General features: G+C 39.4%; 1 protein-coding gene across 5 annotated transcripts in view; it reads left to right on the top strand.

The window, feature by feature from the left end:
• The window catches only part of LOC141799008 (NSFL1 cofactor p47-like), a 127,806-nt gene that overhangs the window by 38,846 nt on the left and 64,460 nt on the right, over positions 1–24,500 (top strand). For 2 of the 5 annotated variants that reach the window (XM_074681026.1, XM_074681028.1), the window contains exon 2: positions 15,598–15,760. The exons of 2 other annotated variants lie outside the window; for them this stretch is intronic. The gene's annotated coding sequence lies outside the window, so the exon portion shown is untranslated. Of the gene's footprint in view, positions 1–6,466; positions 6,515–15,597; positions 15,761–24,500 lie in introns of those variants that run through there. One more of the 5 variants, XM_074681025.1, reaches the window with a different exon arrangement.

Here is a 24,500-nt window from a genome sequence, read left to right as displayed (position 1 = left end):
GGTTCTTATTGTAGTGAGGCCTCGTTGAGAAGTTAGGAACTCTTAATGGATGAAAAACTACAATAGATGTCAGTGGTGGTATTTTTACAGTTTGTGCCTAACCTAGCTGCCACACAGACAGACATGTTGGATCACTGATTATCTCCCATGGCTATTCATAGAGAGATTTTACACAATTTTACACACTTCTGGTGATCAAGGTTTCTTGTCTTTATGACTGCATCCTAGGCAGAAAACACATTTGTCAGACCAAACCTACAGAGCAAATGATAATGCTTAATTATGTTTCACTGGTGGCCTCCAGTGTTGCTGTTGAAAAACAAAAGGGAAATGTGTTCTTTCTGTTTTTTCAAAGCCTGCAGACAGCATGTCTTTTAGAATAATTTGGTGTCTTTTTCCCTGAATGAACACATGGCAAGTTTGGAGTCTAGTGTTAGTATGTAGTGGTACCACAGTCAAATCCCATGCTGCTCTTTTTCCACTTGCTGCCTCCAAGGCTGCCGCGTGGCTTCAGTTCTCAGATTTACTCTCTGGCTGCTGTCAAAGTGTTATTTTGCTGCCTGTGCCAAATCCTTCCTTTCTGTCCCACTGTGTCCCTCACTGTCTGTGTCAGTCTGTCTCTCTCCCCATTTCTGTTAGGATGTCTCCTGTCCTGTGTAGCTACCTGTGTTCAGTCTTTCTTTCTGGCCTGATGTAGCTGTGTGTGGTTTATCTACACTGCCATGTGATGAGGTCATTTTTTTGTTTTCATCATTTATTGCACGTGGCCAAGTAATCTTCTCCATATGGTGTGGGTATAAAAACAAATGCACACACATACACAGCCACAACCACAGATAAAGTTTGCATTCTGCAGCGGTTCAAACATTCAGTTAATCTGAGCACGAAACTTGGGGAGGACGAAAACCGCCAAAATTAAAAATAATAAAAGTGAAAATAAAAACTAAAAATATGTATACATAAGTAAATAAATGAAGAAATAAAAGGATATATATATATATATATATATATATATATATATATATATATATATGCAGACACTACCATCATGAAATACAGAAGTAATTGTTATTCAAATGAGTGGGTGGTCCTAATTGTGTCTTGCGTTGAACTGTTTGCCTATTTATATAATTTTTATTTTATTTTCACTCTTATTTATTTTTGATTTTGGCAGTTTTTGTCCTCCATAGAACCATCCACTTTGCCTTTATACGTGTTAGACTGACATGAATAAAGACATGTATCATGGGCACTAAAGGAGATATGCATTGAAACACACACTTTGTGACAAATCATTTATCATTCATTTAGATTATACTGTAAACCCAACTTGTTTGTAAATTGTGATTGGTAATGGCTCGGTCGCATAGAAAATGTAATCTCAATATTAGCCAGAGGGGGGAACGTTTAAACCAGCAAACACATTTTTGCAGGAAGACGTTTTCACTTCCTGTGACCCATCACAGCACTTTTCTTAAGGAGGCATTTATCACAGGGTTATCTGATTTCCTTTGACAGGCTGAAAGCTTAAAGTAACTTTATGTAACCTCCCCAATAATTAACCAAAGTAGTGCAAATCTATAAAGCTATGTAAAATGATACAGAGTGTTTTGATTTGAGATAACTAATGGTTATTTGTTCAATCTAAAGCATGTGTAGAATAAAAATAGTGAGATCAAGTGAGGAAATCCTTGACAACATGCGTTAACAATGACGCAGAAGTATCACGACTTGAGGAAGTAAAGATCTAAATTATCATATATTTTAAAGGGAGAGTGAGCTGATAACCTGCTGCAGATGTTTGTCATACTGATGGAGTATCATCTGCTTCTCCTCATCCTGCATCTTCCAATCAGGCAAAACAATGAACCGTGACAAACAATGTTAACAGAGAATCTGGGACTGGTGTTGGAAAAAAGAGGCCAATCACATCTGGATGCCATATTTAAAAAAATGCTTTTGGTCTTAATAGCTTTTTTCCATGCTGACAGCTGTACTATTATTAGGAACAGGGTCACTTTGAGTGGCAGGTGAACATTTTGTTTCAATGGACTGTCATTTCAGCATCTTAATCTGTTTGTGTTTGACTGGTTGGTGCCTTCTAAAGGATCTACACATCATTTGGTTTGATAGACCAATGACTCCCAATGTTTGGTTCGAGACCCCCTGGAGGGTCTTAAGACACTGATAGAGGATAACCTAAATTACTTAACCCTTTACATACTGTGATAGGACCAGTGCTTTATTTACTTTGGTTGGACTATTATTACTGTGGCTCAGTCACTGTTTGTTCAATCAGAAAAATTCAAATGGCATTGGAAACCAGAATTTGCTCCATAGATTCCAGTGATCTATGGTTCATTCAGGTAATCACAAGCCTGTGACACAAAGCAAAACACTAGAAATACCGTAAAAGTGCTAAACAATCCAAAAAAAAAAACAAAAAAAAAAACCCAGAAACAACACTGACAGAGAGATAAGATGCTGTGTTTTCTGTCACTTAACTCTTTTAAAGATAAATTTTGTTTCTGTGTTTTTCTTCTGTTACACTCCTAATACTTCCATACCATGTGCAATAATAATTTACCAGGTTTTAGACATTCAAGTTTTTGTACCACTGAAAAAGAAGTCAAAAACCTTTAACAAAGGGCATTTGGCATTGAACGTCTACTACTTACTCAGTGGTCTTATAACTAGCTAATAACAAACTAAAGCTTCAACATAAATAATGTTTTGATTTACAGCCGGTCATTTTAAAGGGGCTGTGAGGAGTTTCTAAGTGATCTTGCAAAAGTCTCTTTTCTAGATATATGCCTGATTGTTATCCACACTTTAAAATGAGCTCATCAGCACCAATATTACAGTTTACAGGTTAATTCAAAAGGCTACTTCTTAACTTCCTGATCAGGTTGAGCAGGACCGGGTTGATTTACTGCACGTCTAGGTCTCTATGACAACATTAATGGCGGCTGATGTAGTTTAGTAGTGAGAAGAGAGTTACGTTTTGTTTGTTTTTTTTCTGATGAAAACAAATTCTGTGATTAATTTTGTAGTAATGGTGGACACTGTCAGAAAGTAAAAGGACAGAAGAGCAGAAGAAAGCTAAACGGGAGAGTGATAGCGCACGGGCTAAAGGCTAACAGGGGGGTTTAACTGTTTGTGATAATGTACATTCCAACCCACATGCAGCAGTTACTCTGTAGTTGTCTGTTCGAACTTGAGTCTATCAATAAAATGAAGAGTGAGGCTACGTTAGCTCTGCTTGGTAGATGATTGGCAGGACATAACTAACCAGGATTAACTAACGTTACACATTACAGACATGTCTTAGGGCACTGGGCTGCCAGCTGCGCTAAATATAGACTGCTTTTAAACTACGTGCAAACTGACAGTGTTTACTTGTTGTCACGTTAGCCTACAGATACTTCAGAGCACCGGGCTGCCGATAGTACTACATACAGCCGGCTACTACAACGTTTACTTGATACGTAACTGTACTTGTAAATACCTTACCTTGACGCATTGTATTCACTAAAAAGTTGTCTTGAACAACAAAAATTTGTTTTGATTCAATCTGCATATAATTCCAAAACAAACACACACCTCACTTACGGAAACTTACAGAAAGTGCGTGTGAGACTCCAGGCCAGAAGGTGGCAAGGCAGTCCAGTTAAAACAGATCCTCCTTATGGTATCTTTATTTACTTTGAAATAATACCAGAAATGATGGCTGTGTGTTTCTCTGTGCTTTTCTAATATTTGTTTTTGGATCAGCCTGTTGGTACTTGTGCACTGCTAGGGGCGCTGTGACTTTTAGGGGTCACAGGCTAAAAAGTTTGGCACCCCCTGTTAGACCAGGCTGTCCAGTACTGAGCTTTATTGGTTGTTCTGCTGATATTTTGACCCACCTCATTAGTTTGTTTAGAGTTAATCACTTGAGCCAACAGCTGTCCTGATTCCTTTGCACTCAGTCACAGGAATCACGACTGTTGTTGGTTTTTCTTCTGAGATCATAAAGCCGACTATACAGGTTTAAAGTGAGAAGACCAGTAGTGGAGCAGATTTCCAACTGAGGTTAGGATCAGTGATACCTAAGAGTCTTGGCTAGTTAATGGACGTGTTTTGTTTAACATGTCTTCCCTCTCTAAGGCTGGCACACTAGATTATTTCAGCCCCACTTCAGGGCTTTTTTTTTTTTTTTCTCCAAAAAGTACGGAATTTACCAGGTGAGAAGACGTGTGCCACCAAATAGATGTTGTTTACTTTTGGCAATGAACTTAAACAAAAGATTGACTATTTGAATATTTGAAGCGATGACTTGCTACTGGAATTATAGAAATAGCACCTGTGCCTTTGTAATGTCTCATAGAAGACACACCACAATAAGACCCATGAGGAAAAGATGCAACCTGCGATACCATTCCCACAAACACTGAGTGTGTGGTTTGAAGGTCTAATGAAACTGTTCAGTGTGCCCAGGGGATTGTAATGTCAAAGATCAACCTGACTTAACAAAGATTAACCCTGAGTGATGTAAGTAACTGTTAGAAACTCCAGACCTCTTCACCAGAAACCACATGTACAAGTAGTGCCATGCTGTCTGTCCCTCTCTCTGAGGTATCAGTAGTTGATCTCACCTGTGTGACCTCACTTCCTAATCAGGGCTACAGAATAAAGAGCAGGAGAGAGGCCATCTGGCTGCATGTGAGTCTGACATCTCACTGCTCGAGTCCTCACACTTTGGCCTGTTTTTATCTTTACCCCTTTTACCCTGCGCTGAAGTAGTTCTTTATTAGTGTTTGTAATAGTGGTCGTTAGTGTGTGTATTTAATAGACTGACTTCTCTTTTATGAGGAAAATTGTTTTGTGTTGCTGATGACCTAAAATTGCATAAATTTTGATATAAGGAAATTGAGTAAATGCTTTATATTAATTATTGCATCTTGTGTCTTTTACCATGAAGTATAATTCAATAGTTTCCCCACCTACAATCCTGAAGTTACCATAAATGTAAGTACCAGTGTAAGTCAACATAGCTCAAGTCCAAGCTGAGTCTGAGTCACCAAAAAATAATAAAAAAATTAAAAAATAAAAAGCAGTGTTGAGTCTTTTTCACCTTAATAAAGTCCTCTTCACCTGAATTGAGTCCAGGTCGAGTCCCCAGTACCTTACCCAAAGCCCTAGAAAAGTCTTCAGAGCAGGAGACAGGAAACTCACCAAGCGGAACTTTAAGTATCTGACTTTTTGTAAATAAAATGTAAAAGTGAATAACACCAATTTAATTCAGGACAAGGTTGCAGTAGTTTGACTCCAAATCATTCGGGGTGTAAACCTGAACTGAATGTGCTGAACAATTTTGATGTGCAGAAAACACATTCAATGAAGTACCGAAAGTATCATGCATACAATAAATGCTTAACACTTGATCGAATTTACAAGAATATTCTTTAAATGCAGGACAAACCTACAGTCAGAATTATATCTGTTTAGGGATGCACGTTTGTGAAGTTAAAACAGATCACAACTTAACCAAAGAATGTAGAACCATTTTCTGACTGACTTCAGAGGCTAACGTAATGATTATTTTGCAGCTAACTTATGACAACGCTATCAAAAATCAATGGAACATTAGCATCGCCATCTACTCAATTCTCTGGGTGCATCCTGGACAGATGTCTGTGAAAGATAGATGTTGTCACCTTCTTCTCCTCAATAGGTTTTTTTATAATGCTGCTCTGCATTTGCCAGAATTAGCTATAAAATCTTTAAACCACACAACCCATGACTCCTTTGACGTCTTGCAACACACTGTTGCTAAATGAAATAGCATGAATGCTCATACAAGCAACTAAATACATGTGCTAGCCATTGCCTGAAAACTGATACTCTATAAGGACCTTCTTAAAATCAACAAAGCATTGTTAATGGAAAAACTCAAGTTCTCCTCTGAGTCCTAATGTAGTCAGACCTTGAGTCCGAGTCCAAGTTCAGCCATCAGCACAGAAGTCTTAGTTGAGTCTAAGCGGCAACCTCTGGTCTGAGAATATGAGACAATGCGGAAGTGCTAAAATCTGCTGTTTCTCGAGTGTTTGCTTGAGGCTAGCTCCGGAAGTAGTGGAAGTCACATACACACCAAGCCAAAAAAAAGCCATTTCCAAAGCAGAAATTAACCTATTTACAGCCTGGTTCAAAAAACGTCTCCTGTCTGAGTCACTAATTTTACAACCACCTCCCACTGTACGGGGGGTGAATTTTTTTCTAACGCGGCCGTTCAGAGGATATTAAGATCGCGAGCTCCCCCAATAAGAGGCACAGCTGAGGGTCACGTGACGGCCGGCGCCCTATGGCTGTAGGCGAAGCCCTTGCCACTACCAAAATGGCCGCTATAGCTAATGTGCTTCATTTTCCGTTTCAGAAACAAATGGGTGACGTTGGCGAGACTACGTCCATGTTTTATACAGTCTATGTTTGAGTCACAAGTCCTTCTCATCTGGATTTGAGTACTACAACGCTGGTAGGTACCCTAAAACATTTTTTTCTGGAAACCTTCGAGAACAGTAAAACTCAGCCTAATAAGTAAAGTATAAAAGGGACGGAATTTTAAAGGCACCTTTAATAAGAATTAAAGACAGTAAAGTGTAGAGGATTTTGTTTTTATCAGCTTTAATAAACTGAATCAATTTAATAGTTCTTCTTGGTTCCACCTAAAATGATGTCTCACTGTTAAAGACTGCAGCTTACATTTCCTCTTAAAGTGGGATTAAGCCTTCTCTGGCCCAAAATATGTGGAACAGTCAGCACAGAGGGATGTGGCTCGAGCTCCCTCGCAGTCATTGGCCCTCTGGTGCTCCCAGATTGGGTGAGAAATGAGGTCAGTGTGACTCCTTGTCTTTGTTCAGGCTGAACTCTGGAGGTCAGCAGCTCAGGACTCATATGCAGATTCCTCACATTCAAACTGCTCATCGTGTGTGACTGAGTGAGATAATGATCTGGAGATAACCTGACAGCTCTTTGCATGATGAGAGGTAGCACAGAGACGAGGATGTGCACGATATTTTTCATGCAAAAACTATCATCCCATTTCAAGTGCAGCCAGCAGTGAAACAGCCTCCACATGAATAAAACGTGATCTTTATTTTGAAAAGATGACATCAGTCTTGCAGTGACCTACTTAAACTGGATTTTAATTGTCTGCATTTGCCAGGTGAAGATGCACACGAGTCGTTTCTGTTTGCTGCTATTTATACCTCATAATCCCAGAATGAGTCATTACTGTGAACATGGTCCGACGCTGTAAACCAGACAGTTGAGCCTGAATTAACAGTGACTGAACAAACAAAATATCGGGTTTGATGAGTTTGTGTGTTTCCCAACATAGACACCTACACAGTTGGTGAAAGAGCATTTCATGTGTGTGTGGAAACATTAGGGTGTGTTTGTTGTGTATTTTTTTGGGTACTGCCCCTTTACACCTCCTGCCTGATCTTTCAAAGACAGACTTCTAGATGCCAACCTCCCTGTCATCATTACCTCCATTCTTTTCACTCCCACAAGGCCGTGCTTCTTCTGCCTTTTGCCTGCCGACAGCCCCTCTGGTTACCTATTATTTACCCTGCCCCCCTCCACACTTAAACACTGAGCCCACTGACCTACTAACCGGACAAACAGCTCCTAACATTTCAGTGTGTGAGGGTCCCTGCTGCTGCTGCTGCTGCATCACGTGAGGGTCAATCCTATATTTATGTAGCCACATCCTTTCCTTGTGTTACACGTGAGGTGAAGGTTATTGTAGCGCCTGAACGTTCGGTGTATTTTTGTTGGTTCAGACACTTGAAGAAACTATTGAGCACCATCAAAAGAAGCAGTTTCTAGCTTTGTGTTTATTTTTCTCATGATTGTTTTTGGGCTTGGTGATTTGATTTGACAGGACAGTATGAGAGAGACAGGAAATGTCAGGAGAGAGGAGGATGACATGCACCGAGTCACATTTGAGCCATGAATCAATTCTGTGACCAACCCGCTGAGGGCTGTGGCCTTTGCACACATGGCGCCTGCTCTGCTAGTTGAGCCGAACCGGCACCCTTCATCTAACTGACTGACACTTCAAGTTTTCCCTTGAACCTGCCTCTGAAAACAATAAAAGGAGTTTTAAAAAGCAGAAAAAAATGGGATAACCTGGAAGTTGTCCAGCCTGCATTCAATTGAGCTAAATACGTGTACTGTTTTCCCTTATGGTAAAGGAATGAACATCTTTGTGCCCCTGTTGAGAACATGATGAGATAATTAATACCACTTTGTCTGCTCAGTAAATGATAAGTTGCAGCTGGCTGACATACTTTAGCTTTCAAATGCACATTGAATCTTGTTTGTTTGCCTTAACAACAGCACACCTGGTTTACCAGGTCAAATTGGTCTGAATCAGGTCAAAGGATGTTAAATGACAGGCTGCTCTGTTGTTGTGTGGGTTGTGATTGCTGTCTAACCTGCCTGCATGCTAAAGATACATCTACTGCATGCTGTCAGGCATCTGGTTTGAAACCTCCTCCCATTGCAGTGGTTACATTCATTAAATATTACAGTGTAGAAGTTGTTCATCTTGATGCTGATGGTCATGTTTAAATCAAACATTTATCCATTAAAATACAAAACAAAACACTTGCATTAGACCAGTGTCTGAGCCGAAAGTCTAAAATAACCTCTTCAAACATGCCTGGTAAAGTAAAGTAACATTATTGAAACTGGGTCATTAACGTCACTACTCTCTCTAAAACTTGCTCAGACCTCTCTTGTATCATAAACAGAGTTTCTCTGCTGCTGGGTAATGGGCTGTTTATTTATCTGCAACACTGTGTTTAAACATGGGGTCAGGGGGTTTCAAGTAAGTCACACGTTGCCCTTGGGAACTTTAAACGTTTAAACAAGCCCAAAATATTTGCCTTGTCAGTTTACAGCGGGTCAAAGCATGTAAAAGTCAACATACCGGAAGAGTCCCTCCAGAAATTTGAATTTCAACGGTCATCTTTGAACATCACTGATATGTTCCCAATGAAACATCAAAATCAAGACAAAAATGACACTTTTAACACTAATTACCAACTGGCGCCTTAACCAATCACTCACTTGTGTTAAATACTTGATCCTGATTGCTGTTGTGGGGTTTTAACCAGTCTATACTTAATGATAGCAATCAACCAGATCACACAAAATCAATTCACAGGAAGTGGAGGAGCAATCTGTAAAAATGACCATGTAGCAAACACATTAGGTTACTGTAGTATCTGCAAACAGATGGGAAGAAAACCTTGATACTACTCTTCATGTTAATGACTTACTAGTGTCCAGCAGAGAAAAGAAGACAAGAAGAGGAAAATAGCGTGGACACCACAGACTGTCCTAAAACATGCATGAAGTTTCAGTCATGCCACCTCATGGTTTCCAAATCAGAGATTTGAAAGCTCATTGGCAGTCGCCATATTGAAAATTCTGACTCATCCTAGCTTCTGGTCTACCTAGAAAGAGGTAAAGAGGTGAAGTTGAGGCTGATGGAAGTTGTTCCCCCTAATTGTGCTTTATTATGCAAATCTCTTAACCTTAACTCTTTAAAAGCCGTAAAAGCACCAGCATTGTCATTCAGTGATCTTTAAATTGCTATACCTCCTCAATTATTTGGGCTTGCAAGAAAAATCTAATCAAATGACAGCTATGCCTTAACAGTTCGCACAATCTGAACAATTCCAATGGTTTGTGAGAACTGAGATGTTGCTGTTTCAGCCAGTATGTGGTTATTAAGGTGATTTAACCCAGGCACTTAAGGAAGCCTGTGAATACACACAGAGGAAGAGCAGATGGATAAAAGGAAAGCACAGAAAAATACAGTGTTTTTTTCCTTCACTAAACCTCTACAATCAAGTTTTGTTTTTGTGTTTTTCCTCAGTTTAAACAGTTTTACTCTTGTATGACATGCAGTAAATTGTAAATAACTCCCAGATATTGGAAGTTCCAAGTATTCCAGAAAAATGGGCCAAAGCGCTTACTCACAGGATATTTTCTGATTGCTATTTAGTCAAAATAAGCAAAAATGTCCAGGCAGACAATTTGAGGAGCAGGTGTTAAAGGATTAAAGAGGACAATACAAGCTTTATGTGGATATCCAGGGAATTGAGGTACTGCATAGAAATCCACATGCAATGACCTTCCAGTCACAGGCAATAACTGATACATTCTGTTCTCATTACCGTAATTCTTCAACTATTTGGGCGGGAAAAAATATATATATTTCTTGGAAAAGAAGAGAAGATGAGCTTCTCTTGGGCTTTTTAAATCCAAATTCAGTAATTTATTGTCACTGACACAAGGAACAACAAAATGACATTTAGAGCATCAAACACTCAGTGGCATGGCTATGATGTAATCACAAGTGCATTGGAATGTAAACAAAGTAATGAGGTAGGCAATGGACATATAAACACAGTGACACGACAAAAGGTAGAGTATTCATGAGTGGAAATCAGAATAGTACCATGGTGTAGATGGTTGTTTACTGCAAACAATGCAAGTCCAGCTCACAGTTATGGTTAATGTGAGGTAGTGGATGATGGAGGGGGGAGAGGGGGAAAGTGTTCATTCAAAAGTCTGATGGCCTGGGGATAGAGGCTGATAACCATTCTGCTGGTTCTAGCAGGGAGTGACCTGTACCTCCGGCCAGAAGGCAGCAGTTGGAACAAACGGTGTGCTGGGTAGAATTGGTCTCTTATGATGTTACGAGAGCGACCCAGGCACCAAGACGTGTTTACAGAACGTCCTCAGCTTAAGGGACCTATACCAAGTGGACACTCAAGGAACTGCAGTTTTTCTTCATTTCTACCACCATTTTAGTTTTTGGCGTATTGAAACCAACAAGGAATGTTGAATACACAAAAGACTGAAGGAAGGAGTCATCGGCAAATTAAAAAAAAAGGACAGTTGGATTGTGAAGTATGCCAGTAGAATAATACAGGTTAATGGGATTTGTTACAGTAAATTGGGATAACGTAAAGAAATGTGGCTTAAGATGCTAAGTTGAATGCTAATTTTTCCCTGTGGTCAGATGATGAGAATATAGCTACCACAGATCTGTTACCAACTGCAGAATCTGAGGAGTTTTTTCTGTTTTTTTAGCTGCACAACTAAATCATTTAACAATCCTAAAAAATCTGAGGGGATTCTTAGTTGCATAACCATATGCGCACTGTACATTTTGTTTTACGTGTTATATTTCCAGTTTTTCAGACTTTCTGTTTTTCCCATGAGTACAGTGTGATATCTTTCCCCTCTGATGATGCAGGGTGACGGAGACGGGCCTGCATGGGCATGCTGCAGTGTAATGCGAGCGCCATGCATTTAAGGAATGTGTGTGTGTGTGTTTACATGTGTGCAGCGTATGGTGTTTTATCATGGGAGAAACAAGCTATGTCTGCTGTAAAGTTACAGCCCTCTGTGACTTTTAGTGTGCCCTGAACAAAACTATTGAGCTGTTATGTTGAAAACTGAATATAACAAATGGAGCGTACAGTGTGTGTGTACTAAACACCCAATGTTGTGTCACAATACACTCATCACAGTGTGAGTAGGTGAGCATGTGAGTGTGACTTTGTATCATGGATCACAGTGTTTAGCCAAATGAGAAGGCTCAACATACTCACACTAATACTCTTAATCCACCTGCCTCCTCTGTGTCTCTGAGCAGAGGTGTGAGTTTGTGTGTGTTTGTGTGTGGCAGTGTGTGTGTGATTACTTCTGCCAGAGGGCCAGATGGGATGTTCACAGGGTATTATGTAGGGGAAACTATTCCCCCCTAGCACAAAGATGGTATATCTTTCAGAGAATGTAAGAAGGAACGAGAGAAGAGAGGAGGGGGAAAGGATTTAGGGGAAATGTGGAGTGACTGAGAACACAGTCATAAAGAAGAGAAGGGATTAGGAACAATTTGTGATCATCTGCCAGGAAGGATGGGAGGAGTTGATGGCAGAAAAGACGGCACAGAAATTTGATGACCTTTCTGAAATATTTATCGTGCTATCACAGCGACTCCAGAGTCACTTCATGGCTGCAAGTTGTTGAGTCTGGGTGGAAGTCTGCTCACTGCTGCTGCGTCCAGAGAGTGACTGACCACTATGTGTGTGTGTGTGTGTATGTGTGTGTGTACGACTTCGAGCAGTGGGTGTGAGTGGATCCAAGTGTGTGTGTACCAGTGGGAGGTTGGTCTGGCGCACCCCGCCCTGCCGACTCCTTTAAATAAGCAACACTGTGAGTGTTTGGACTGTAAAGAGCACGGGCAGCTCAGCCGTGCACCATGGGAAAGTATATATACTGCGTGTCTATTTTGTGAATGTGTGTGCATGTGTGCAAAATGTTACGAAAGCTTCCCTTTAACCACTGTTTTGCAGGCTTTAATGACAGGATATCCTCAACCACACCTCCTTTATAATCATATTCCTCTTTTTTATTCCCTCGCAGTCTGTTATCTCGCTTACCTTTCCTGATTTTCTCACTCTCTGAAACACATTGTTCATTACATCAAAGGGTTTATTAGAAATGGAAAGACAAATGTTATTTTTACAATCAGCCTGGCTGTTATTTCTCAAGCTTACTGGGATCATTTGGCCCAATCTTAGATTCTACAATAAAAGGAATGTTTTGCTAATGATAAAAATGTTGCAGCAAAAAGCATGTGCACCAGCCACTCTGACACTTCAGTGGTTTTAAGTGTCAGAAAGTTGATGAAAAGCATTCGCTTGCAGGTTTAAGTCTATGTGTGGACGTTCAGACACAAACAGCCTGACACCAGACCAACACAATGGGCTGTGTTGTTTCTGTATTGTTGTTTCAGATACACGTGAACTCAATCTGATCCATAAATTCCCGTCTGAGTAATAAAGCAATTGATTTAAAGGTTAATCCAGTAAGACTTCTTATGTAACACCATGAGTCAGGTTTTCAATAAATGGAAAGGTTCTGAAACCAGTGTTGTTAATACAATGTTCGGGTCAAAAATAAATCCAACCTGGCTCTTGCTTGAGTTGTGTGTTTAAGTTTTTTGGCAGTCTGATAAAGCTTTATGAGATGGCAAAAGTTGATCCAGAATACTCTATGTCAGGAATCTCAAACTCGTGCCTTGGAGGGCCAAGAGGGTGCAGGTTTTCTTCCTGACCAAGAACTCCACAAGCTGATTTCACTGAATAGTCCCTGCTCTCTGCTTGAAGGTGAGGTAATCAGTGAAATCAGTTGGTGGAGTTTTTGGTTGGAAAGAAAACCTGCAGCCTCTTGGCCCTCCATGGCACCACTTTGAGATCCCTGCTCGATGTGGAAAAAAAACTGTTGGCCACAAGTTTTGTACTGAGGGAAAGAAAAAAAAACACAAAACACAAAAAACTGCTGAATGTTCTTTTACCAAGTCTTACTGTGTCCTTCAATCCATGCAAGTCACAAAAATGTATGCATCATAGATCATGTTTAATTTAATAGACATAACCAGAAGACACAAGATTTTGATTTTATGATGACTGATATTAAATTAAAAATCATGTCATGAAAAAGCTATGGCAAAAGGCAGTTCACTAAAAAAATAATAATACTACTAAAAATATTCAGATTTATTGTTACAGTACTAAAACAGAAGCTTTAATACTTACATCAAAGAAAATATAACAAAGGGTGATTTTAATTTTTTTCCTGGAGACTTGTAGATGACAGGATTATGGGAATAATTGTTAATCATTTTGGCTTAATTTTTTTTTTTTTCAATTGATCATATAACTTTTGAAGCTCTAAGATGAGGTCATGTAACCATGCCATAAAATGTTTTGCTAAAGTCTGCAACACCAAGAGGTATGAAGGCTATGCTATAGTAGCTTGACTATAGCAGGGAGACCAAACAACAGATTTTTATTCTAACCATCAAAAAAATAACTCAAATTCTGCCATGTGTGAGGATTTTGCCACTTCACCGGTTAGCAAAACTTACCTCTCAAGTATCTGGAGGGTCACCTCCCAACACTACACACCAGAGTTAAGGTATGTTACTTTATAAACTATAGAGTTGGAAGAGAGTTGAATATAGCTGTGTCAGTTACAATCAGTATTGTAGCAGAGAAAGTTGAGCTTTCAGTGAAAAGACAATAAATGTAACACAGAGACAAAGTGGCATTAAGTAAGGTGACCACATTCTGAAAATCCAAAAAAGAGGACAACCTACCCGACTTCTTGAAGAGTGCAAAAATACCCATAGATAAACCATACATGTGTTTAAAACATTCTTTTTCTATTAAAAGTGAAAAATTCCTGTAACTGTAAATGTAAATAATGCCCACAACATACTCAAAGAATAAGAGAGGTAGCCCATTGAGTAAAATATATACAGTATTTATCTGGTGCGAAAATATAAATAATGCCTCAAAATCTCAGTTAAAGTTTAGCTAAGACTTTGAGGCATTTAATGAATGAAGGTTCTGGCAGAAACTTTATCTGCACCTGTTACATAAGTGCCAGCTTTGTAGAGTGTACACAGAGCATCCCACGGGTCAGAACCAGGACAAAGGGAAGGGGTTTTTCTCATTTCGTCTCTCCGAGTGCATTTACACTTCAGCATTTTTTTTCTGAGAGCAAAACGCAGGAAGTCAGAGCATGTTTTCTATTTTGATATGAGAGAAGGAGAGGCCTGGGTCTTATGCGTCATGGTGCATGCGACGTATGTACTCAACATCTTGACAGGTAGGTACATCGAAATAAAGCCTTTGGCCTTGGGCAACGCTTTGTTATAGATATTTATGATAAGTAAAACAAGCTGAGCACAACCTGGACATTTTAGACAGTTTTAGAAAGTCCCCTGACTTAAGTTTTTTCACCATCTTTATTTACCTTTTTCAAAGTACTATAGTACTTTCACATTACTATCATTTCTGCTTTGATGGGTAGCAATACATCTCTAAGAAATGCTTTCATATTTTTGTAAAATGGTAATGTAAAATTGATCCATGCAACATAATTCTAATGTCATAAAACTGTGATAGCTTCTCAGACTACAATTGTATTAACAAAAATCTGCATCTGTTGTATCCTAGATGTTATATGTTATAATTATCTGAGCTGGTATGAAAACTCATGGATTATACGTGGAAGAGTTTTTGACTGAGTTTTCTCTTTTTCAGAAAAAGTTTGAACCTTGAAGGTACAGCAGCAGCTGAAGTGGAAGAAGTTTAGAAGAAATGAAAAAAAACTCAAACAAAAAAACAAAACAGTTCAAGTATATCAATGCTGACAGGAATGCTCACAATGTTGATCTAATGAGTGTTTGCTGTGATTGTTTTTTTTCTTTCTTTCTTTCTTTCTTTCTTTCTTTCTTCAGGTTTTACATGAAATGAGTAACTGTTGTGGATGTGGAAATGTCACGTCCAGAGAAAACATAGATTAATGAGAAAGTGTGGGGAAGGTCATGTGACTATAAGGAAAAGCTCCATCTTCCTGCTCTCCTGCCTCTCTTCCTGCTCCTAAACAAAGAGGCGGAGTCTCCCTCAGCAGTGGGAGGACTCTCATGTTACTGTTCATTTATCTCTCACACAGGCAGCACACACCACAGCCATACCGGCACTCTGTGTCTCCTGCACAAGATCCTACCTGCTTCCTCCAACACAACTCACAGCCTGTTTTACAGCGACAGTTTGATTCTGCTCCTGTTTCCCAGAGAGACAGCTGGTGACGACACTTGCTGACTTGTAAACACCATGTAAGTAAACTTTACCTTCTATTTTGTTTGAGCAGATCTTAGTGTCTGCAGTGTGTATAGACATGGGGTTATAAATGTGTGCTTTGAAAGGGGGGAGGGCTTGTTGCTCTGGCAGGTATAGCATCAAACTGTTACACCTCATGGTAATGTTTGACTAAGGTTACTTTTTCAGCATTTTTCCTTGTCTGGCATGTTTACATTGATGCGTTTAAAACTTGTTCTGACATCCTAAAGGATGTGAAAAGGATCAGCTCAGGGCTTTGTTTCATTTGCTTTGTTTACTTTTTCTAACGGAAACACTCAGCTGTGGTTCAGGCAGACACTGTCTCTTTCTGTGTCTCTTTCTACGTCCCTGCCTGAGCTTCCCTGTCCTTGGGACAGAACGCCAAAATCTAAAAATACAGGTCTTGATTATAACATTTGGCAGCTCAGCTCCAAGACTATTTTCATTCTCTCAGCCATCTCAGCTGTGAGAGGACGAGAGAAGCTGTGCTTCAAACATTCAGAGTGGATGTATTGCATGGATGGCAAGTTTGATGATGACATTTTTCATTGTTGATGAATTTGACATGACTCCAGAACAGAGCATGTGTTATAATGGCCAGTAGGATCAAATAACATGTCACATGTCCCCTCCTTTATCAAAAATTATATAAAACAAAGATTGAGGATGAGAATTCAGAAACACTCTTCCAGTTAACAGATCATATTTTGCAATAAGCTCATGTACAAATATGACTCATATGCACCCACTGCTGATTAGTCAGAAACACAGAATTGGTGATTTGGTTGAGGCACAGCAATTACACATACTTACTCAAGTATTACTGAGAGAAAAACAAAATTATGGAAAAATACTGCTTCCTCTTTTTTGAAGAAAAAAATGGGCAAACTTTGCAAAATCATCATTTTACATTTACATAGGATGATGACCATTCAGTTGCCTTCCAGAAATGAAGGGAATCTAATATCCATATACCACCAAGTCTTTGACAAATGAGGGTGTAAAGGTAATTTCCTGTAGTTAATGTAAGAAACTCAAAATTCCTTTTCCAAGTTAATTAAAAGTACTAATTCTATTCAGCATTTTCTGCCTAAATTAGACAGTTTTGCCCTCCAACTACAAATAACTTTATTATTATTATTATTATTATTATTATTATTATTATTATTATTATTATTAATAATAATAATAATAATAATAATAATAATAATAATAATGATAATAATAATAATAATAATAATAATAATAATAATAATAATAATAATAATGTCATGAATGAATTAATTATTTAATATATATAATTTTAAACAGTCTTTTTTTTTCTAGAAACATTACATTGGAAAAAGAACTTATAGTTTAAAGCTTCTCTGTGGAGCTTTATGCTTGTCTTTATTCTGCTGCCTCCTTGGTCAACAAACTTATTCCTCTTGGTAAAGTTTGTCCCACACATGAAAAAATTCAGTCTTACCCATGCTGTCCGATCCAACACTGATCTTTTTGCAGCAGTTCCAGGTTTTAAAAAAAGTCCTGTCATCAAATTAGACAGTGTTGTATGTTGTCTTGTTTGCTTGTATAGCTTATGAAAAGTCAATCATTCCTTATTTCTCTTTCAACGGAGCTTAAATGTTGTAACAAAATTACCAAACTTGGATGGTTGAAATGTTTGTTACATCCAAAATCAACTTAAGCAACCTCATCACTCTTTTAACTACTTAAATAGTCTCACTGCAAACACACACACAAAAGAATCCTAATCTATTAGTAGTTTTAGCCAGTTAGCATTGTTACCCATAAGCAATATCTGTAGAACTTAACACCATGCTAGAGGCTAGATCTGAACTTACTTTATCTATCTTCAAAACGTAATTACTGTTTTTCACAGCAGTTGGACTTTACTCTTCAGCGTTTTGCCCCTTCTCATGGGAACTTAAGGTCCTCTCTGTACCTAAAGCCAGAGACACATGGTTTCAAAGTCTCATGTATCCTCTACCAGACTTGAAACATCTTTCATTTCTAAGGTCCATAGTTTTACTTTTGTTTAAGCCTGTTTGTGTCAGGGAGGGACAAAAATGTGGAGGGTGCATAACATAACATGACCTGACAGCCGTTGGCTAAAGCAAACAGAAACTTACTTTTTCATCACTGTTCTTTAGACCTGCAGCACCTCTCTGTCAGTGCAAGGTTAATCATTAATGGAAAAGGGTTAGAGAGAGTCCGGTATGTGGTTGTATTTGCGCACGTGAGTGGGTGTGTATGTGTTTCTGTGTGTGTGTCTACCCTTGAGGATATGAATATATCTTACCTGGACCGGTTAATGAGAAACAGTTTTTTAAGTTGGGGGTCATAAACACATTTTTGCATTAGTTCATTCATCACATTTCATAATTTAAGAAGACATGGTTACTGTAAAACCAAATCTGTCATCAGCACAAATGTACGTACCTAAGAGTTTAGATAAAGTTACAATGTCCATCTGTTTACTCGATAAAAGACAAGTTGTCTTGTACATGTTTACATGGTAACTATGTAAGTGTGAGTGAAGTCCCCCGTTGTGACCCTAGGTGACCTCAGTAAACATATGTTGTGGGTGTGTGGTTCTGTAACTGAGTGGACAGCAGTGTGTGATTGATTGCCTCCACGCCTCCGCACTCTGGAATGCGTTCATCAAAACCACGTTGCACTTTTTGTTTACCTTGAGGCTCTGCTTCTCCGGCTCAGAGTGAGAACATATCTCTGAACATATCTTTGGCTCTGAAACATTTACGGTTAAAATAGAAAAGGCACCAAAACAGCGCATCTTTATCACTGAGAGATTGATGTTGACTTTGTTGTAGTTTATATTTAGATTGATAAATTGTTGAAGAAGTTGTCTGGTATGAGTGTTTTCTCTGTAAATGGTGTGCTGTCCATTGTCTGGTCTGATAGATTCCACCTCAAAGCAGTTACAGGCATCAAAAACTACTATACAGAAACAAACAATCTTGTTGCTGTCGATTTTCTGTGCTTGTGTAGGTCACAACGAATGGTCACGGTAAATTTCAGTCTGTTTCATGACCAGTCCAAAACTTCACACAGGAGCTTTAATTTAATTTCCCTAATTGTCCTGCACAGATCTATTCAAGTGGTTTCAAAACTAACAACAAAGGTAATTTGATTATTGCATGCTGATAGATGCTGCATGGAGTGCTGAAATAAACAGAGCTGGGATTTTATGAGTCAAATAATGAAATGGGGGCTTTAAATAGCATTTCCAATTTTAAATAATAAAGTCCTTGTGGGTTGAGCTCCCCAAGTTTTGCCAAAGAAGTGCAGCAAGATTTGTATCTGTTTAGGAGAGTCTCTACTCATTCAAATTCTGTGCACTGTATATTTATGTCTGTCCAGTAACAGTGTACAAAGGTCTGCATTAAATTGTTCTCTAAAGGCTCACCTATCATTAACAACATCCTAAAGTTGAGATATAGAAGGTAACACTTTAATTGTGTTAACACTGTGCGCATGATTTTGGCTGCATTTATAGTAAATTCAGTGTTTTCTAATGGGATAAGGGTAAAACACAGATGTGTCTCTGTTGGCTTTACACCAAAAACTGAAGCACTTCCTGAGTGAAAAGCTTTTACTGGTCCACACATACACCCACATGCAGATTTATGAGGATGTCTACAATGAATGCACAGCTTTACATATTCACATGTGACAGGATTTCATTGTGCCCCTCCTCATCCCACTCCTGGGTGTAATTGTGCATGGATGTGGGTGGTTTCCTGAGGCCACAGACACAGACAGTGGCGGGCAGAGGTGGAGTGGGTGGGTAAGTAGGTGGGGGTTGAGGGGAGACCAGCCGATGAAGAGAGTGGGGGAGGGCCAAACAAAGATGGGGCTTTAGATGCTATAATAACTGCTTATGGTTCAGTGCTTATTTCTGTGCACTTGTCTAGACTCAAGTGGATATAAGAGTTGCATAACCCTGCAGTCCAGCCCGTCAGTCATGCATGACAGTTAAGTTCCCCATCAGACACAGAGCTGGTTCAGAACAATCTGTTTTGTTTTGCTGCTGCATTGTAAGGATTTGACTTTTGACTTCCTCTTGATGTACTCATACATAAATACACATGTAGCTACCAACCAAAACAACAAAGCTGAACAAAGGGAGGCATAAACATTTCAGAATCATATGCATGATTAGGCTGTATAGCTTTATATATAGATCTACTATCAATGGACCACAATGTACTCCATCTATAGTAGTCACACTTTTGTTTTTGTTGTAAACATTAGACAATGCTGCAATGTTACAGAATGCAAAGGCCGCTGCAGGATGATTAAAGCTAAGGGATGTAATTTTCTGCAATGAAAAACACTCTGCCAGAAGCTTTCAATCAAAGTCTCAAGATCACTTTTAGTTTTTGTGGCCCAAAGATGACGAGTGTTATCGTAACGTTGACTCCAACTCACCAGGAACATCTCCAGAAAGCCAGCCCAGGGATGACTGGCCTCCTTAAAATCCACCCAAGGTACCAACCAAAAATCCAAAGCTAATGCTGGCTTCTCTCCTTCTCGGGGGCAGAACTTATGTTAGAGTCATCCATTTGGGCTGAGCTCTAACAGACTGGCAGCAGCCTCTTGTTTTTGAACCAAACATAGCATAACATTTTCTTTTTTCATCGTTTTGGTGCCTTGATGGATGTGTGGCAGAGTTCCTGAAGCAATCAATTTCTATCATTAGAGTGCCTTACCACAAAGTCAGCAATGGACAAAACTTAACCCAGCAGCCAGCAGTCACATTGCTTCTGAGGATAATTATGAGTCTGTGTTCTGGAAAGACCCCTTACATCCACCACCATCCCCACAGGTATAAGCCTCTTTAGCTTCAGGTTGTTCAGACTGCATGAGGCCAAGCTGTTCCTCTTCCTGTCTGTCTGCAGACTCAGTATGAAACAAGCAGCATGGTCAGTTCTCATGACTGCACAGTGGGACGAAACCAGGGCATTAAGGGTTGAGTCTTGTGAGCTCTGGTGCTCTCTGTCTTCATTAACTGTCTTGGGAGCTCCTCAAATCAGCCTTGGAGGGGAGTGGCTGATAACCTTTTGAACCCTTCTTTTAAGCTTTTTATTGACAAAACTGGAGCTGTTGGGGTGGTGGGCTGAGGCTTGTGTTGTAGCTTGTAACAGGGTTGTGTTTTATGGAGGTTGAGGCTGTTTAGACTATTTATTCCAAGACAGAACTGGTGAAATGTTGACGAGTTCACTTCCCCCTTTAACCCAGTCAAAGTCAAAAGAGCATCTAAAAGCAACCACAGGTTTACTGGAACCCATTCATCATTTTATTATTTTTGCAGAGTTGTTTCTCCACCTCTTTGCTGTTTCAAAGCTGTGGTTAGATTTACAGTCAGTACTTCAGCTCACTCATTGTGAGATCCTTCTGCTACAGTAGCCAGTGCTTTGTGTAGAGCAGCATGACAAAGAGGCAAAGCAGCAAGTCCAAGTGCCCAGAAATAGATGGACTGAGGTCACCGTAAAACAGGGACGACCTGCTGGTCAGTCACACTCACACTCACTCAGAGGCAAACACTCCGGCCGAGTGCATTTGTTTATTTTTCTCACACATTTCCTGTTGTGAAATGCGTCACTGCTTCCTGCTTGTCCCTCCAATGGGCAAAAAACCAGAGAAGTCACTGCTGACTAACTGCCCCACGACACCCCCTCTTACTATCTCTGCTTGGGGTTTTAGTGTCTCTTCTGAAGAGAATTTCCATTGCATAGATTTCTCTCTAAAATTGAAGTTGTGTAATTCTAGGTAGGCTGCAAAAATTCCCCTGAGCTAGATACTGAATCTGAAAGCGGTTTTTCAAGTCAGACTAGTGAACCTTGTGAATCAAATTCACTGAAATGGCCTTATTTTTCTTGCCACCTCTTCTGTTTCTTTTAGTATAAAAGACACAGGATGTCAGATTTGCTCTTGAAAGTCAGTGTCTGCTGGGACAAAAGCCACAGCTGTGTGTCACTCCAGCATCATCAAACACAAACATGAACCAACTTGTTCCTGTCCTTCAATGTTCGGACGAGCTGACTGATGCTTCTTCCTGTTTCTGACATAATGCAGAACATTTTCCAGGAACTCCGATATGATCTTTCTCTTTCACCATCAACCGAATCCAGTTTCTTTGTTTGTTGCTGTTTGTTGAGTTTTTCACCACTCAGTAATTCACTTAAAGAAACATTAAAGGTAAACTGTTCCCAGTCATTAGCTTTCCCTGTAATTACTCTTAATCCGGCTGCTTGAAGGTGACCAAAGTCAGCTGTGGTCAGAGTTAGTCACTGCGTCCTTCAGCTGGAGCTTCCCATGCATCCTCTTTCAGCATTTCGTCATTGAGAAGCGCAACACTTTAATCTTTCCTTCTTTCTGTCTGTCTCATGTACGTCTGTCATTCCTCAACGGCTCATGCTCCATGAAACACAATCTCCTTCTCACACACACTGCACACATCCTGAAACATCATTACCCACTAATGTTGCGGTTGGAAAGCTGAATGTAAAAACAGTCATGCTAACACAGCGGTTAGCATATTTTTATGATAATTGAACCGAGCAAGTTTCCATTGCGGGATAAAAATATCATTCCTTGGTCTGTCACTGTGGTCAGGGCCTGTGGTGTGCACGTCTCTTCTGGAGAAATCAGCTGAACAGAACATGAATGGAAAGCAAGAGACTCAAAGTAAGAAAAACAAGACAGACTGGAGATGTTTTTGTTTCCTCAGAGGGTTATTTCTAACACACATACACACACGTACACACACACTGAGAGACACAGACTCCGTGCTGGAGCTTGATCAGATTTACAAATGGTTTGACAGCAGGCAGAGGTATGATGCTACTGTGTGCGCACATATACTTTATTTGTCAAACTGCAGAGATGCCTTTCAGCTGTCTGACCCTAAACAGTGAGGAAATGAATACAGAGTGAAATAAAAGATAATGGCCGTTTTTATTTAGAGGGAACTAACCAGGCTGAACAATACATGTAAATGCCACTTCTCAATGTCAAGTCTTGGGATGGTAACTGAGTAAGCAGTTTATTTATTTATGGACAACTGATTCCACAAAGAAGGTTCCTACTTTCCATTCCTCCTTATTTCCTTAGAGGCTCTCCATCATCTTGTTTTAGATCATTAATGCTGTTCTTAAATTCCTTGACAAGAAACACACACACAATAAAAAATGTAATGTGTGAAATAGAAAAAAAAGAAGCAGATTTTGGTAGCTTTCCAACAATTTAAAACCTTTGTTTAAAGCGAAAACACATCACATGTTAAAACAGAAAAGTTGTATTAATGAAAAAAGTATGCTTATTTTGAATTTGGAGCACAAAGCTGGTTTGTTGGTTGTCGTTGCACTATTTTCCTTACAAGTGCAAAGACACGTCTGAACCCTCTGTTCAATGTGTGGGTTGAGTGATCTGCAAACTTTCAAAATCTGTTACACAATCTTACACAGAATCCTTTATTTAAATTTGGATTGCTTAAACAGAAGATCATGACATATTCAATTCATCTAAAAAAATCTCATGAAATGTCTAGACACTGTAGAGAAAAAAACATAGGCAATCAGTTACACATTGTTAAAAAAAGAAAGAAAAAAAAAACTTTTCTCCCAACACTCACTGAACAAACAAACAAACCTCGGTGCAATAGGTATGAATTATTCTAGATATGGTGTCCATTCATAGAAACTTGTCCTGTGGAAAGACCTTTCCAGAATCAGTGAAGACAAACTTGGTCACAGAAACCACAACCAACTCAGACTTAGCATGCTGTGGCCTTTTCATTACCTCACACAGGCCTCTGCTGAAAACAACAGCCCTTTAGTCCTGGTTTGGAGCCTTTTCATGTCCACAAAAAGACCAGTTTCTTAAAGAATGGTTCACCTTTGGCTGGATAATCATTGTGGTACACAGACATGACATAAATATTTTGAGGTTCTGATTCAAGGTTAAGTGGAATCTGAAGAGTAGACACACTGTACAGGTTTACCTTTATCAAAAAAAGAGCAGAACTTTATTCCATCCAGTCCTCAGCCAAATGCTTTAAACATGATTGCTGGATTGGAGAACAATCTTGTAAAATCAGGTGAAAGTGATTGTTCAGGGAATAACGGGACATCTCCTGTTTAAGGTTTTAACAATCATCTGTGTGTGTGCACGCAAAATCCTAAGTCCCACCCACACAAAGCCATTTCAGCTGATAACTATAATCCTGGGATCCTGTCTCTGTATTACCTGATAGTTCAGCCATGGATCGGGAAATGGAGACTGAAAGACTTTCTAAAGCTAAAAATGTTTATTGTCAATGTAAGGCTCCAAATATATGACACAACACTGACAAAAAACAGTGCATTGGTCAATTGTATTGAAACTACACAGGGTGATTCAGGAGTATGTGTTTATATGCACATAAAGTTAATACATTTTCTGAATACTTCCGCATACAGTTAAATTTACACCTGATAAATACCAAGCAAATTGCCCCGAGGAAGTGCCGTGTTGAATGTGAAGTTGTCTGGATCATGTGATGTACCAACAGGCAGATATTCAATGGGCCCCAGTCATATGTTCAAAACTCAGATTTTTAACAGGCTTTTTTTCCCCTTTTTATGGAAACATATACTCAGGGTGTGCATATCCTACTTATTCATTCATTCATTGATCAGCACACCCTGGACTGGTCGCCAGTCAGTCACA

Source organism: Halichoeres trimaculatus, unplaced genomic scaffold (assembly GCF_033239565.1).
Source record: "Halichoeres trimaculatus isolate MK-OKI-2021-1 unplaced genomic scaffold, fHalTri1.1 fHalTri1_scaffold_11, whole genome shotgun sequence".
NCBI lineage: Eukaryota > Metazoa > Chordata > Actinopteri > Labriformes > Labridae > Halichoeres > Halichoeres trimaculatus.
Note: the sequence above shows the minus strand (reverse complement) of the source record. Positions and strands in the feature narration are given on the sequence as shown.